At 38.5% G+C, this 18,093-nt stretch overlaps 2 long non-coding RNA genes across 2 annotated transcripts; both read left to right on the top strand.

Moving 5' to 3' along the window:
* Nucleotides 1-541: 541 nt before the first annotated feature.
* Nucleotides 542-5,193, top strand: LOC144300175 (uncharacterized). The gene is made up of 3 exons (XR_013366770.1): nucleotides 542-2,165; nucleotides 3,374-3,434; nucleotides 4,868-5,193. It is a non-coding gene; the product is annotated as an uncharacterized LOC144300175 (long non-coding RNA).
* Nucleotides 5,194-10,637: 5,444 nt separating this feature from the next.
* LOC144300174 (uncharacterized) lies at nucleotides 10,638-15,036 on the top strand. The gene is made up of 3 exons (XR_013366769.1): nucleotides 10,638-11,570; nucleotides 12,672-12,831; nucleotides 14,903-15,036. It is a non-coding gene; the product is annotated as an uncharacterized LOC144300174 (long non-coding RNA).
* Nucleotides 15,037-18,093: the final 3,057 nt, after the last annotated feature.

Below are 18,093 nucleotides of genomic sequence, written 5' to 3'. Positions count from 1 at the left end.
CCGAGAATAACTATACAAATGACATGTAGGTATTGGGAACTGTAGTGTTACCATCACTGTTGTGACAGAGTTATCGTGGGTGAACTTGGGTTCAAATGGGTGAATTTGGTTGTAGAAGTGTATGAAAGTGTATGAATTACACTTAAAAATTTAAATACGAGAAAAGAGAGACACAAAACGTTTGCATAGCTAAACTTGGTAGATACAGGACACTCTAACCCTAAAAGTCGGTTTCTTTGTTTAAACTTGTGTGAAACCTTATTAAAGTGTGAATTGAGCAGTAAATATCCTAGAACACTAAAGAGTTCTAGAATATTAGATTCCAAAATGAGTCTCTTTATGATAATACTAACTATAGTGATAATTAAAACTCACCGAGTGCTTCTTTTGTGCGAGGTAAGGATGTAAGTTCTTCATGAGTATTTAATGAACAAAAGAGCTTCGAGATAGAACTCATTATCTTCTTCATATTACAAGCAAAGAAACAGAGGCGCAGAGAGTTGAAGTCATTGGTCTCAGTTTACAGAACTCATCAACAACAGTTCGGATCCAGACTCAGACAGTTAATCTTAGAACCTTCACACTCCATCACTCCAAGTCCCATCTTTTTTTCACTTCACAACTTAAGAAACAAAAGCCCAGAGGACAGGTCTTTGGTTAAGAGTTGCCAAGGATTTTGAGTAGTGTTGTTCGTTACTTTCAGGCTTTAGGAAGTTGGTACATCTTGGGATAGCTTGGGATTTCCAATCAGTAAATAGAAGTAAATAGAAGTAAATGGCAGCTGTGAATATATCCCTCTATTCTATATTTTTTGTGTTTTGCCCCCTGATGACACAATGAAGCAACTTCAGTAACTATCTCACACACACTCACATACACCCAGACACATACACACTCATACCCCCACGCTCACACATACTGCCACACACAGATGCACATGCACACGTGAGTTTCCTTCTGCAAAGTCTTTACCCATGAGGTTTTATTGTCTAGAATACCCTTCCTCGAGTCCTATTCTACTCCTCTCTCTCACCTCACTCTGATTACTCACACACATCCTACCAGAACCAACTAAGGAGTATCCTCTTTGGGAAGCTTCCATTTGTCCAGCAACCCCTCTGCCTCCAGCCCCAGCTGGGGTAGAGGAACCTCCACTGTGCCTCCACAAGAATGCTCAGGCATTGTTATTGGATCAATCAGGCTGCCGTGATGAGTCTTCTCTTGGTCAGCTTCTTCAGGGCAGAGAGTAAGTACTGAATTATCCATCCTGGGGTGTATGCTTGACACACAGCGGCCTTTTATAAAACATGTGTTTGAGGGGAATGGGTGAAAGCGGTGATGGAGAGTAAGGAGTGCACTAGTCGTGATGAGCCCACGAGTGCACGGAACTGTTGAAGCACCATATTGTACAACTGAAATTAGTATAACATTGTATATCAACTACACTGGAATTTAAAATGAGAAAAAGCATGTGTTGAATGAACAAATGAGATGAGTGCATAAATGAATGAATGAAAACGAAACATGGGACGAGGCTGGAGAAGAACTTTTGTCACTAAGCCACCTCATGCCATCTAGATTTTATGATATGGGTCGGAAGTGCTTAGTCATATATTTTGAGGGCATTTTTTTCAGTCTGTTCAGCCAAGAGACTTCCTAAATGGGGAGTGGTAGAGGGCTTGAAGCAGGTGTGGAGGAGCAGTGGCTGTCATGAGAGAAACTGCCTGGTCAGTTTCTGGAAATATTCCCCTTCTGGTGACAGCATCCTGAGTCAGGTGAGAAGGCCGCTTAACCCAAGATGCCAGGTTTCATGCAACCCACGGCCACCTGGAGAGCTACTCAGCAGTTTTATGTGTTTTATGGGGAAAAAATTCATCTGCATGTGTATTAAAAGTGATCAAACAAGAGAAAAAAATATATAATGGTGTTTGAAGCTGTGAAGTAGAATGTTCTGAACTGTGGGAAGAAAGCTCATATAACCTTCAAGCCAGCCTCCTCTCTACTGGTTGGCAAAACGTTAAAGACATTTTTTTCTTTTCCAAGGACTTTTACAAGTGGATTGGTGTTTGACTAAATCAGACTCTGGACTGTGCTGCCAGTTTTCACTGCCTACTCACTGTGGGGGCTGTGGAGTGATTCGAACAAAAAAGACTGTCTACTAAAAAGTGAGGTTACCAAAAATGTTATGAAAAATTGATAATACATTAGAAAAAAACCTGAGTGCAATGTATTTTTCACTGAAGAGGAGAGAAATGTCTCCCTATTAGTTAGTCTAGTGAAAGGAAAACAGCTCTGGACATGGAATTCGAAATCTGGACCTGAACATAAGCTCTCCCTTCCACTGGCCGCAATCTTGGACAAGTTATTCCATTGCCTTGAATGTTGGTTTCCTAATCAATAAGATGGCAAAATAATGCTTACGTCACAGGGTTATGATAAGCAAATGAATCAATGTAAGGAAAAAATAAGTTGATGTCTGAGACCAACTCAATAACATTCATATCTTTTGTTATTTAGTGGAAATTAATAATTGAAAAGCTACAGTGTTTACCAAAACATGTCTTTTTTTTTTGAGTCAATAATCTCAACCACAGTTTTAATCAAGAACAAAATTAAATATTAAGTTCCTAATACGTTTTTAATATGGTATTTAAAATTTTTTCAATATTTACTAATCTTCAGCAGAAGGCGCTCAGTGGGATTGGTTGAGAATCCTTGCACAAGGGAAGAGCAACATTATAAATACAACCCAGGACGGGGTCAGTGGCCAGATGATCTCACAACTTGGCCTCATTTTCCTGGGCATTCCTCAAAAAAGAGGGAAGGAAACAGAGAATAATGCAGCTGAGTGGTGTAGAACTCTTTTAAATCAGTGACTCCCGGGTTAAAAAGAAGAAAACCAACACAACAAATCCCCAAATGCGAACTCCTTGGTCCCACTTCAGTTCTGAAGAATCAGACTCTTTGGGAGTAGGGCCAGGATCTCTATATTTTTAATAGGTTCTCTGGCAATTCTTATGATCCCCTCGGAGATGCACTGTCAGAAGTAATACCCCGAGGAGGCCCTGTCGTAATACTTGGAGATTTATAGTAGTTTTTTCTGATGTCACTAATCGTGATTCTAAAGCCCAAGGTGTAGCAAAAGATATTTGTCAGGTATGCAAAATTCTGCTAGAGCGAAAGTGTGAAGACTATTCATCAGTTATGTAAGATGTCATTTTTTTTTCTTTCACTTATTAACATGTGATCTCCTTTTGCATCTTAATAGACTCTTAGTAATGGTATTTTAGAACTTCTTTTATGTTGATGTACTGCTTTCTTCATTCAGGAAACATATCTGTGAGTGAGGCTTTATCATTAAATTGTTTTCTAGGTAGCAGCACTGCTGAAGCTCCCTACTTTTGATGCCTAATCTGTACAGCTCCGAGAAGCAGGTACTATTATTACCCTTGAGCGAACACATAGAAGAGATGAATGATTTTCCCATAATCACGCAGCAAGTATCAGTGCCGAGATTTGAGCCCAGATAGTTTGGTTTTCAAGGCTCCTCACTCTTACTATCATTAGGAGGAAATTCATTCATTCAAAAATGTTTATTGCTCATGTATTACATGGCAGGCAATGTGCTAGGCACCAGGGGAATATAACTATGCCTAAAAAATATTCCTGCCTTCCAGTTGCTTGCAGTCTAGCATGAGAGACAGGCACGGAAACAGGCAGCCACCGTGCAGAGTTCAAAGTAAGACAATGAGGGAAGCCCTAGGAACTATAAGGGCAGGCTGATCACCTGGACTAGGATTAATCACACCCTGGTTTAGCGTTGGCCTTGGAGCCTAGGCTACCTGTATTTTAATTCCATACATATGGTGTGATAGCCAAGGGCATATGGTTTTAACACATCATGCCTCAGTTTCCCCCACTCGAAGATGGGGTTAATATTGGTGTCCAAGTCATAAAGTCATCATGAGAAAAGAACACAGTAGCACTTGCGGGTTATAAAGCATAAAGCGAGGGCTCAATACACATTGACATACACAAACTATTGAAGGCATCTAAACTTAGGGCTGGGGACCCCTGGGTGGCTCAGACATTGAGCGCCTGCCTTTGGCCCAGGGCGTGATCCTGGAGTCCCGGGATGGGGTGTGATCCTGGAGTCCCGGGATGGGGTCCCACATTGGGCTCCCTGCAAGGAGCCTGCTACTCTATCTACCTGTGTCTCTGCCTCTCTGTGTGTCTCTCATGAATAAATAAATAAAAAATCTAAACGGAGAGCTGAAGGTTGTCTAAGAATGAGCCCGGGAACAGAAGAGATCATCTAGGTCTGTTCAATCTGATAAGATCTTGCATTGCCAATACCCTTTTGCAATGCTAAAAGCCTCCCTCACTAGAAACACATGCATAATACAAACCTTGAAAAAAAAGTTAAATGACTCGTCTGGCAGGGAACTATATAATATACTCATCCTCTGTTGATTGGCCAATTGACAAAGTGAAATAAATAAGAATGAAAAAATATTTAAGTTTTCACACAGAATTCTTGCCCCCCCCCTTTTTTTCTCCGAGACCTTGTGTGCAAAACCTTTGCTATCCTTACTGATTACTCTTTGTAATCCTAAGAATCTCCAAAACAGCCTTAAGGATACTTTTATGATGTATTTTTCCCTCTCACTTCTTTTTTCCTCCAAGGTTTATCTATTCCATAATTATATTTAGTTCAAAGTTCAAATCTCAGACTCATTGAAAAAAATATGTAGATTTTTAGTATTCCCTTAGAGAAAAATCCTGGTCTGCATTTTCCTTGTTTTGTTAAGCCATTTGTTTAAGATTTTTAAAACTCAATTTCTACTATGACGTTTTTTCATGACAGCACTGCTCCATTCCCCTGGAGAGGCCTGGATCAAAAAAGAAGTGAAATCTAAACAGCTCAATGACAATTCATGGTATTATTTAGCCCTTGCTGACATCTAATAGAATTAGGTATAGCATTTATCAGGTCAATTTCTTTTCCTTGGACTGACAGATGGGCAAACTAAAACTTGAAAATAGAGAATAAATGATACTGGCAGATGAAATCTGGCAAGTAACTGAAGTTCTGTATGAACTATGTCACCTCTTACTTAGGTCACGCAAGGTGAAATTGGAGATTATATCCTTGGTGTCCCTTCTTCAATTAAAATGGATCCCTCAATTAAACTGGATTGTGTTTGTTTCTGCCAAACTCTGCTTCAATTATCAGTGATGACTACTGCCAAATTTATTGACGGTGATGAGTAGGTCAGGGAGACTGATGGGTTACCCACTGAGGGCATCTATTAGCAAGCCAAACCTGCAGCAATCCTGCTGTAAAAAAATTGCTGCTTCATTGGCAATGGGCCTGATAGTCTTGAGCAGGGATTCCTGACCAGCTTCCTAGTCCAGTTTCTACTCAAACTTCCTTCGCTGGCTCATGAGAATGCTGTGGCATTAGTTTTATTCAGGAAATAAGAAACTGTCTTGAGAAAAAGTAGCTCATGAAATTACTTCAAAAATAAACATTGCAAGAAAGCATAGTTATTTGATACCTAAATGCAAGTTATTTGTTTAACAAATATTTGTTGTGCAAAAAAACTCACACGCCACAAACAAAACCCTTGCTTTCACTTGGCTCACATTCAAGTAACTCATAAAATTTTAGACAAATGGTTGAGTGGGACAGTTTCTTTGAATAGCATAAAGAATGTATTGAATTTTTACTTCTAGGTATCTTTTTTAAGAGAAATAGATGTGTACAAATTAGCATGTATAAGTTGCCATTGCAGCATGATTTAAGTACCTATCAGATACTTGGAAATGATGTAAGTACTTGGAAATGATTTAAGTACCCATTGATAAGGGAATAGTTATATAGTGGGTATGATTTTTGCAAACTAAGATCCCAGATAGGAAAACAAAATTGGTAACATTAAAAAAATTTTATAAATTTATTTTTTATTGGTGTTCAATTTGCCAGCATATAGAATAACACCCAGTGCTCACCCCCTCAAGTGCCCCCCTCAGTGCCTGTCACCCGGTCACTCCCACCCCCAGCCCACCTCCCCTTCCACCACCCCTAGTTCGTTTCAACTGGTAACATTTTAAATTTTTCTGTAACTCAAGATAAATATTTTGGAATGAGCTCCCATTTAGTCTGGTGGCAGAAAAATCTAATGGTCACTTACAGAGAGACTTGGTCAATTCAAGACTTTTTCTTCCTCTTTCTTTCCCCCTGGAATGTCATATAAATTCCCAAGTACTAAGAGAGCTTCAGATTTGGGGTGGGGTATCCATGGCTTGGTGTCTGTTGCACTGGCATCTGCTGAAGGGTATGATACCATTCTCAAGACATGCACATCTGGTATACCTGCTTCTCAAACTTCACCCTTTTCCTACCCCCAGCACAATAACCTTCCCAAGGATGGTTGTGGCCTTATCTGCTTCTAGTTTAAAGGTGGCAGTGCCTTCCTGTAGAGAAAGCTGTTCCCTCTTCACAACCAAGATGCCCTCTTATAATGTGAAGACTCTCTTGTACCCATGCTTTCTCCTTCTTAGCATTTTTTCCCATATTTATTTTTCTAAGATTTTATGTATTTATTTGAGAGGGGGAGAGAGAGTGTTGGGAGGAGCAGAGATAGGGGGACAAGCTGACTCTGTGCTGAAGGCAGAGTCCAATTGTGACAGATCCCACAACCCTGAGATCATGATCTGAGTAGGACACTTAACCAACTGAGCCACCCAGGTGCCCAATTTTTTCCCATCTTTTGAGGAGCATGTGAAAATTCAGTTCTTTCAGCTCCCCACTATAGGCAGCAAGAGGCCTGAAAGAGCTACCTCGGGCCCCCTCCCTTCCTGGAACTACACTTGTTATCTTTAACCCAACTGCTACTGCATTTGCTGTGATAAGGAAGAGAGCTGAGAGGGGCTTTACTGCCTCTCAGATTTCAAAAGGGAAGTAGGGAGCAAGTGCTCTCTACTCTCAGATGCCATAAAACTTATCCGAGGGCCTGCAGCTCTATTGTTCTCCCCTGTGGCAGATTACATTTTCAGAAGATAACCACTGGCACTATCTCCCAACTCACGTGCTTTTCTTACAATGGGACTTTGACATTCCTCTCACTAATCAGTCAGGTGGGTCCACATCCTCTCCCCTTGAGCCTAGGCGGGATTTTGTAACCACCTCAACTGGTAGAATGTGACAGAAATGATGCTGTGTGACTTCTGAATGAGGTCATGAAAATGGCCTGCACTCTGCCTTGTTCTCTCTGGACACTAGCCTTCGGAGTTCTGAACTGCTGTGGAAGGCAGCAGACCAACCTGAAGCCACTGGGCAACGATGAAGCCCGAACAAGCACACATGTAGTAGAGACCGTAAAGGGAGGCTCTGAGACTGTACACAGAGAGACAGATGCCCCACCAGGCCCAGCTGCCACAACCTACCATTCCACACAAGTCGCTGACTGCAACTAAATGGGAGGATCCTGAGCCAGGAGCACCCATTCAAACCCTTCTTGAGTTCGTGATCTGCAGAAACTATGAGAGAGAATCATGATTGGTTTTAAGCCATTGAAGTGTCATGATAATTTATTATGAGATAATTGACTATTGGAACTTTCTGCCTTCCATCAATTCCAAGGTAACCAGTCAAAGCATTCTATTGCTGAAGCACCTGGACTGTCAAATCCCTTCTGTCCCCAGTGCTAGCAACATTACCTGCACTGGTGGGAGTGGGGAGTGGGGATAGAGGGGAAGTGAACATTCTGACTCCAGCTAATCTCTTTAGGGTATTATTTATGTTTTTTTTTCCTCTTTTCCTCAGCTCTGGTTCAATTTTACTTTTAAGTATCAAAACTGAACACAAAAGCAAAAACAAATTTTCCTTTGCCAAAAGAAGAAAAAAAGACCTATAAAACTTTTTTTTTTTTTTTTTTTTTTTTTTTTTTTGCCATAATTTTCCCAAGCTTACCTAGAATCTTAAAATTTAAGAACCGGGTTGTTTGGTTTATTTGGATGTATTAGTACTCTTCTAGGCAGAGGATGCTGCTAAATATGGGCTAGAGGATACGTGCGTAGGGGAAAGAAATTTTACTAATAGCTGAATGCTTGATCATATTATTGTAAAAAACAAACAAAAAATCCTCCCAAAACAAACTACAGTGAGTTCATACTACAAACTAGTATGCATCAGGTAAAAAGAATCAGGTAAGTCTGTGTGGATCCTGGCAATATTGTTAGGTGAAGAAAGCAGAAAAATAAGTATGATATATTATTTAAGCAAAAACATTTTTTAAACAAAATAACAAAATAAATATATATATATATATTTCTAGGTGTGTATTCATGAATGCATAAATAAGCTCGGAAGCAATCATTTTTATCTATGGCAAAAGCACTGGTTTATAGAAAAGGAGGTTTATTTTGTATGGTTTGAGTTTTTTATTTTTTAGAGTATTAATTTTGTAGTTATTTGTTATAATTTTGTATATTATTCAATACATATATGAATATTACTCAGCCATCAAAAAGAAGGAAATCTTGCTATTTGCAATGACATGGATGGAGCCAGAGGGTTTTATGCTAAGCAAAATGAGTCAAAGAAAGACAAATACCGTATGATGTCACTCATACGTGGAATTTAAGAAACAAAAGCAATGAACATAGGAGAAAGGAAGGAGAAATAAAATAAGATGAAGACAGGGAAGCAAGTCAGAAGAGACTCTTAACTATGGGAAACAAAGAGAGTTGCTGGAGGGATGAGGTAATTGGGTGATGGGCATTAAGGAAGGCACTTGATGTAATGAGGACTGGGTGTTCTATATGACAATGATTTACTAAATTCTACCTCTGAAACTAGCAATATAGTATATGTTAATTAAATTAAATTTAAATTTAAAAATTTAAAAAACTTGCCACATCATTATTTATTAACTACATCAATGTATATTTAATGAGTGTCTACTATGTGCCAGGAACACAAATTGGGCATATTTTAGAACAGGGTTGGTCTCTACTCCTGCAGAATTTTTAGTGAAGTGGAAGAGGCAACAATTACTTATAATCACACAAATAAGCATATAATTACAAACGGATTAAGTTTTCCAAATCCATGATTTGCAATCTCAGTCAAGGGTGATATTGCTCTCCCAGATGATTTGGAAATGTCTAGAGACATTTTTGGTTGTCACAAATGATTGGGGTTAGGGACAGGGTGGTGCTAGGGGCATCTTGTGGGTAGAGGCCAGAGATGCTGCTCAGCATCCTTCAACACATAGGACAGCACTGTCTCCCACGATAAAGAATCACTTGATCCAAATGTCAGTAATGCCAAGGTTGAGAAACCCTACTACAAAGGAAAAATATAGTGCATTTAAGAGCATACAATGGTGGGGGATTGGCGATTTAGGTAAGGACTTGGTTATCCAATGTAGAACTTCACAGAAAGGTAAATCATTCACCGAAGACAAAGGGTATACATGTTTTGCCCTGATTTTTTGCTTGCCAACATATGCAGAAATAAAGACTTCAAATAGGGAAGACTGCATTCCCTTTTCTAATGAGGAAGTCAGAAAATGAGAGGATATTTGGTCAGCCCCAGCTTGAGAAAAGAAAGAAGAGGATGAAACTAGAAACCATCTCAGTGATATAATCGGGCTCACAGGGAGGACCACGATTATCAAAAACTCAACTTTTGTTTATTTGATATTTCAATTGTCCCCAATGTTCTCAAGATTAAAAGCAAGAAGAAACAAACAAACAAAACAAGAACAAAACCAAAGCCCAGACAAACCAAAAGAGCCTATGTGGTTGATGTTGAATCCAACATGGCAGAGGGGGACCAGGCCGACTGAGAGCTCCTATCTGCCCACCTCCTGAGAAAGAGACAAAAGAAAGGAGCTATTGCTCTATAAGTGCAATGCCAGCTGACAGATGCTAGGAGTTTCTGGAAAAGGAGAAAGACATGAGAATTGACCCAAGGTTAACAACGTAACCACAGAGGATTTAGCCATGGTAAGCAGTGATCCTAATGGAATTATCAGCTGTGCCTATCAGCCGTGCCTATCAGCCTCGTCTCTTCTAGCAGTTTGGTGAGATTATAGCTGTAAATGTTTGAGTTCACCAACTCCCTTTTGTAAGATGTTTCAGGTACACTTCTGAAAGTTTCCAACTGTATAGGAGAAACGTGAAAGAATAGAATGAGAAGAACATTCCTAACAGGATAATATGGTGTAATTCTACCCAGAAACTAGGAGGTCATTGCCAATCCAGACATGAAATGACAAGTAGTATATATTTCTAGATAGACAAAAATCAAGCCCAGAGAGGTTTTGTAATTCTTGCCACAATCCTGCCTAGACAGGATTCACTGTCTGTGCCAGGTGTAAAAAGGAAAATGTAGTCTTTCCTCCCCTTTATACATGATATTCGGCACCTCTTGGACTTTCCACACATGGCCTATAAGCCAAAGATATTAATATCCCTGGCAAATGGGAAAGAAGCTAACAGCATAAAAATCAAATGGCTGATTCTTTTTCATTGTGATGAAAAATTTTCTACAAAGCTGTGCTACATGGTAGCAATTTTTCAAGAAAATCATCTGGGACCACATTTGAGTTAAAAATGGTTACCAAAGTATTTTCTTTTTAATTTGACTTTTTAAAAAAATAATGCATAGTGTAGTATATATTAACATATAAATACTATAGAAAATTCCAAGTAACACAAGGAGGAAAATAAAAACTCCTTTAACTACATTCCAAGGTAATAAATATTGTTAATATTTTAATTCTATCTTATCTCTCTCTTTAGTTTACGGATATGTTAACATACATTTTTAAATGACATGAAATGGGTGTAAAAAATTCATGTTCCACAACTACATGCAGGATTTCATTTTTGAAAGTTACAGGCTGCCCTGACATATTTCTTATGCCTTAATACATGAATAAGCAAAGAAGCTCGAGAACTGACACAGAAATATTAAGTACTGAAGATATCAGTCATGTGATTTCCAAGGTACTAAAATATGGTCAAGAACATTTCTTTTGTGATTAATCTTGGGTCCAGAGTTTTAATATTTAACATTTCTATAAATGGGCTATGCAGACATAGGGAATTTTGTCCCTTTTCCACAGGGAATTATTTATTGATAAGCCTTAGCTTTGTAGCCAAGCACTTAGTACTTGTTTGCCAATGAGACACTTTAATAGGACCACCAACACATAATTCAATTATCTTTGTTTTCTGCTGAGAAAAATCAGTGAAAATTGTATTTGCACTAATCTGTAACCTATTACTTGAGATTTGTTGTAAGTCTAAAAATATTAGTGAGTAGAATAGCATTCTATTTCTTAATCATTTCATTTCCTGAGAATAGCGACCTATCGTCTGGCGCCCAGATTCATCTTGGCTGACACCATCTCTGATCTCAGCTGTGGTGTTGTAGACAGGTCTACAGAAGCTTCAACTCACAGAAGGAGGGAGAAGCCCTGACCCAAAGGCTTTATGTGTGTGCTTCCTGTGATCTCCACAGGCCCCAAGTACCCGCAGGACCTTGCTTGGTTAGTACATATCTACAACTCAAAATCTTGAGGCAGTTAATATCCCTGAGGACAGCTCTTAACCAATGCAGCCAGAAGCTGATAGAAAATTCACTGTCTTCCATCGGTCAGGTAGTAATTCTAAGAGGTGTCCAGAAAGTACACTTTTCTTGGGAGAATTGAACTCTGTTGTCATAGCACGGACATCGTTAACACATACTTTTATGGGCTAGTCCTCCTTCTGTGCCTCATGCTCCTCCCTACTCTTGGTCCCTGGGTTCACCTCCCAAATAAATTGCTTACCCACAAGTCCTTCATCAGGCTCTGTGTTCAGGAGAACCCAACGAAGATAACAGGGAAGCATGGCCTAGTAATTTATATGCAGTAAAATTCGAATGAAATTAAACCACATTGTTCTCTTTATGAGGTCAGAAGTAGGTTAAATGGAACCTTAGAATGCATGCCCTATTGAGAAGGAAAATAAATTCAAACTTCTAAATCTGAATTAAACTTCTGAATACTTTATTCAAACTTCTAAAGTGAATTCAGACCTAACACAACATATTTGACCCTTGCTTATATGATGAATCATGTAATAATGACACTGCAGTTGCTACTAGAACAATTCCTGACTGTACAACCCAAATCAGAGTTTTCAACATCATATAGAGACTTAACTTGATCATCTCTATATTAAAGGTAATAATACAGACCTCACTGGATAATATCTACCTCAGAATGGAATTCAAAGACATGAGGCATAAAAGGTAAGAGATCATGAAGTATCTCACAAATCATGATGAGAAGCCTCAATAATATCTTGAAGCAATGAAGACTCAAAAAGGGTTTAAAGCCAAGGAATAACTGATTAGATTCACAAAAAAATGACTGGCAATAGAAGAGGATGGATGTGAGGGAGTCAAGAATGGGAAACTTGATAGGAGACTGTCAGTAAGCCAGTGAGAAATGATGGTGACTCAGTCACTTGAATCAGAAGCGCCAGAGCAGGGAAGGTGAAAAGTGGGCAGATTTGGCCAAGAAGCATAGTGACCAAATTGGTGTTGGGAACAGGAACAGTAGAACCAAAGATGGCACCCATGTTTCTGTCTTGGGTCACTGCAGGGTTGTGGAGCCCTTCACTGAGCTGAGAGCACAGGAGGACGATGAGCAGGTTCGGTGGACTGTGGGGGGCTTGGATTTGAACTACCTGCAACACTTTGTAGCAGAGACATAACAGTTGAAAGAGGTTGGAGCCAGGAAGACTTCCTACAGGAAGTGACAGGTAAGGTGAGACCTGAGGGTGAGTTTACATTATGAAAAATGTAAGAAAATAAATAATTAAATAATTTTTACATTGTGAAAAATGTAAGAAAGAATGCTCTGGGAATGACAGTGGGGGTGCATACAGTGAAGAAGGAAGTGGCTGTCTACAATGCGGAAGAACTAAAAGGCTGGCTGACGTGCAGACTGCTGAGAAATATCTTTCATTTTTAACACTGAGGCAGAAGACCCATCTTTGTAATGTTTTTCTGTATTTTTTCAGATACTTATAAGCAAACAATTTTTCCTTAGATCCAGTCATTTTTTCCCCCACCACAGCTTCTTTAAAAATCTCCTTTGCTCCCCAAACACTGGCATTATAGTCCTCTTTTGTGCCATTACTTCACAGCATTAAGTGCCATTGAGTTGTCACATAGAGGCTACCAAGGAGGAAACGATATTCAGAGCATTTTCCAGAGGCAAAGATAGGGGTGTCCTTCCCTTAGAAATTTCATTAGGAATTACATACCAACAAGAGTAAAGGCATGGAACACTGAGTGGCACACTCTGAATTAAAATGGGCACCAATAAAAAATAAATTTAAATAAGTAAGTAAGTAAGTAAGTAAATAAATAAATAAATAAATAAAATGGCTTTGGTTGTGGAATGGCTCTCTTGTTTAGAAACCATATCCTTTCAAAGGACTCAAGAGAAAGCCAAAAGCTTCAACCATTATCTTCATGAATTTAAATATAGCACATTCTTCTACTTGGATCTCTTTCATTATGCTGCCTACAGAGTAGAAACCTCCAGCAGGTTTTAAAACATATTTGATCCTTGCTTATATGAGGAATCATGTAATAATGACACTGCAGTTGCTACTAGAATACATGCAAATCAGACCCTTGGAGAGAGGGAAAAAGAAACCTCTTAGGTGGCAAATCTAAATAATGACCCAAGGGATAGTTGCCTGAAAAAGCCTTGCTGATAAGGAAAGGCATCTAACATAAACATCAGTAATAAGAATTCTTATTTCCTTTTGCCCTGATTCAGCTACAAGTACTGTGGATGCTTAATTATTCTGACGTGATCTTTCTAGCTGCAGAGCGTTCATATGCTAAGGCTTGGGAGTCTGGATTTATTTAAACTAGCATGAATTTAATTTTTCTTCTTGTTTTTGTAGTTGAAGATACTCCAAACATTATACTTATAGATACACATAAATATACACATGCATAAACACCCAGATACACATATTCACACATATATATTTATACAGACACACATAGACGTGTAAATATGCGTATATATAATGTTATGGCTTCCAGGCAAATAGTGGAGGTGGCTTCACCATATTTAAATAATGCAAAGAATTTTCGTGTTAAATAGCTTTAGTGTATGTTTGTCAAAGAGCTAGTAGCTTATTTCTGGCCTGTGGTGATTTCTTAAGAATGTCACAGAACAGTTTCAGAAGATCAACAAAACAAAACAAAACAAAACTCCAAGACATTTTTTAAAAGGTATCGTCATTTCTGTTTAATAGGGGTTTAGTCAAGGTAAAAACAAGGCTGATTTGGTCGACTTAAATATGTAGTGTGATCTCTTATTTGCTTGTCCTTTCTAGATTTTAAGGTTCTTTGATTTTTGTCACCATTGGCACACTCTAAAAAGCCACTCTAAAAAGCACTAGAAGTTTCATTAATGCTTACATTTGCTATTATGAAAATATTTCCACCCTGGAAAGAGTTTTAGATGGACACATTTTCTAAACCTTTGGTGGTATTTCCACATATTCTGAGATAATAAAGACTCATGTGGTTGTCCTAAGTTTTTATTAAACCTCACAGGATTACTGATTTTTGTTATTGTTCTTATTTTGGTGATCACAAACTTTATTAAATAAAGTACTTTCAACATGGATGCTTGTGTTTTTATTCAACCCTTGCTCCTTGCTATCCTCCAGGGTAATAAATGATTCCGCAGAGTGAATGTCTGGTTTTTGTGGTTGTTTTTTCATTCACGTTTTTCATTTCTGAAGAGCAAGATCTGATCCTCCAAGACCTCCAAGTCTCTCCACCTCTTCCCCTCTTTAGGAAATTACTCTGTGATGCATTTTCAGCAAATCAGGCAGAACTGCAGAAAGGGCAATAGCAATCATCTGCGATTGTTGGTGTGTGTCTTGAGGGACCAAGACGTCGTCAAAGAAATACTGAAGGAATACCAAGAAAAAGAGACGTGAAATAAAATAAGTCAGAAAATGAGATGCATGAAATTTTTTTGATGAAAACAGATTTCTAAAAATTGGAATCCATTCATGTAAAAAATGTATATTAATATCTCCAGACATAAATCCCTGCCCTCTTAGTATGGTTAGGTTATTTTAGTGCTATGGTTCAGGCAGGACTATGCCTTTCTTCTCTTGAACCGGTTACAGGGCCATGTCATTCTATTCTCTATGCTTTTCACCTACTGTAGCCAACCTAAGTCAGCAAAAGGAAATTTGGCCCTTTTGGCAGAAGAGATCACAGCTGTGGAATCTACAATTCCCGATTAGACTGATGAACAACGTAAAGAAACACATTCATTTGTGTGAGGATCAGCGGCTTTATCTGGGAATCTTTCTAAATAAACAGATTCCCTCTCCCAGGTCCAGATTTTATAATCTATTATTAATACGAATAAATATTTGAGTCTCTGGGCAAGTTCATTTGCATATCTGAAGAGGTTGGTGATGAATCCTTAAATCTGGCAGCTTAGTTTGGTTGTTGATTTGATAGTGCACACATGTGTAAATGACTACATGTACATTAGCCTTTAAAAGTCTGGCCCCCAAGCAAGACTGGACATCATGATTTCTAGAATATCATTCAGCTCAGTACCCCATTAATAAAAGAAATTGTTTGTACACTTTGGGCCTTCTCACATCCCACTGCATCTGTCTACCCAGCAGACTCCAGATTCAACTGATACAAAATAGGTTACATTTTAGAGGAGATTTGTTCCAGAACCAGGATTACTGGAAATAAGTTTCTAATCCCAGGACCTGTGTCAGTCTCCCCTAAGGACAAGCCATTCTGTCAGTCTGTCTGGATTTTCTCTACTGTCATTCTGAATAATGGAGCCTAATATCCCATATCTCATCCTCTTGACATCTGGTGGCAAATGACTCTGTCAGTGGCTGGGATTTTAGCTACAAACCCAACAATGAAAAGACAAATCTCATCTTTATAAATAGAAGACTTCAAGGGTAGATGAACTTTAGTACAATTCACCTAGAGGCCTAATTTCCAAATTTTAAAGTCTTGATTGCATTGCTATTTACCATTACGTAGTTTATATAGACACAACACTCTCATTCACATCATATGGTGTAGTTTTCAAGGGTGGTGGACAGAAGGTAAACAACGTCCATTTGAGTTGAACTATTCATAGTACGCCTCAGAGCTTTAGTTGTCTGAGTCCTGAAGGGATTATGCCAAACTTTATGGCAAGCAAGTCTTCATTGGAATTATTCAGTGTCTTTTTTCAAATAATCTACTTCTCTTTTCTGCAACCTCTCACCCGGGATGAGGCTAGTGTCTTACCAGTTGTGCTATAATGTTCATTAGTTTTGTCATTTGGATACAAACAGACCAGGTAAAGCCTTGCACAGACCATATATGTGGACAAACTGATTAGACTGTCTTTCAGTTTTTCCCGAGCCAAATTTAGTTTTGTAACTTCTCAGGCTTTGATAGGAACTTAGGTTGGTCAGGAGGAAAGAGGGACAAAGAAATAAAAAGTGTAGCACAGAGAGTGAGGCAAGTGCTCTTAGTGGTAGATGGCTAAACATAAGCCAGTCCCTTCCTTCCAGGTTTAACAAGAAAAATGGGTTTTTGTAAGTTCATTTGTGTTGGGGGGTTCATGAAGAAAAACTAAGGCTAGGAATTTGTAACTCTTGATGTGGGGTGCAGGGGGTTTACACAAAAGATGCTGACCCCTCACACTGCAGAGCTCTGGTCGAAGCAGAGCATGGCTGCCTTTCCTCTATACTGAGGCTTATTACTGGGACTACCATGCTCAGCATTCAAAACCTAACAAAATTTTGCTAAATTTATCAATGAAATGAAATTATTATGATATATTAGGAACAGTCAAAATATTTACCATGGTAAGTATTATAAAGTAAAAAATGTAGGAAAGTCTGTGCAATAAATAATCAGGTAGTCATTTTACTTGGACTATTAATTTTGCTCATCAACTGACCATAAAATTTTTCAGCACCCAGGGGTACCTTGGTGGCTCAGTCGGTTAGGCGTCCAACTTTTGATCTCAGCTCGGGTCTTGAGCTCATAGTCACAAGGTTGAGCCCTGTGTTGAGCTCCACACTGGGCACGGAGCCTACTTAAACACACACACACACACAAAACCAAAAAAGCAAAATTTTTCAGCACCCATAAAAAGTATTTGTTAAATTCTCTCTTGTCTTCTGTTTTCTTTTTAAAGAAAAGTCTCATTAACGCTAACAATATTAAACCGTTAAGGGAAAAAAAAATTCACATACTTTTATCACTCAGACACATTCATCTTTACATTTTCTCCATTATTTTTTTGCAAATCTTATAGCTGCATAATACTTAGTTATGATTTTTAATAATGCTTTGTTGTAAGATAAAAGTCCATATTTTCCTGTCAAACCTCATGTGGAGACTTGATCATGCCCCCAGTTTATGACATCATTCTGATGCAGTCAAGTCTTTTCTCTTTCCCTTTTTCTATATCTCTATTTTTCCTAATTCCATGCACATTCTCTTCTCTGATAGACATCCACTTTTTGGATATGTGTGTTATCTTCTAAAACACAATATTTGTAAGTGTTTTAAATGTGCATTAAGTGGCATTTTGTTATAGACACTTAAATTGTCTCCAATTCCCAAGAAACACAAATAATCCCTCAAATGAGTATCCTTGCAAATGTCACATAATGGATTTTGAGAGTATTTCTTTGAGGTTTATAGCCAAGATTGAGAATGCTGAGTATATTAGCTTTTTGCATGATGAATTTCACTAAGTACTGTCAGACTGTTTTTCAGAGTGACTTGAATCTTTTGCTTGCATTAATAATCCATGGAGCTTTGAGTTCACTTACATTCTCATCAGTATTGGGTAGTATCCAAGTTTTTAAATTTTTCTAATTTGATGGCTTTAGAGTGATGTCTCATTGTTTTTTAATCTGCATTTCTTTGGTTACTGATGAATCTGAGGATTTCTTATCCATTCAATTTTCTTTTTTGTGTGTGACTCT

Source organism: Canis aureus, chromosome 28 (genome assembly GCF_053574225.1).
Source record: "Canis aureus isolate CA01 chromosome 28, VMU_Caureus_v.1.0, whole genome shotgun sequence".
Lineage (NCBI taxonomy): Eukaryota > Metazoa > Chordata > Mammalia > Carnivora > Canidae > Canis > Canis aureus.
The sequence above is the reverse complement of the archived record's forward strand: the minus strand, read 5'-3'. Positions and strand labels throughout refer to the sequence as shown.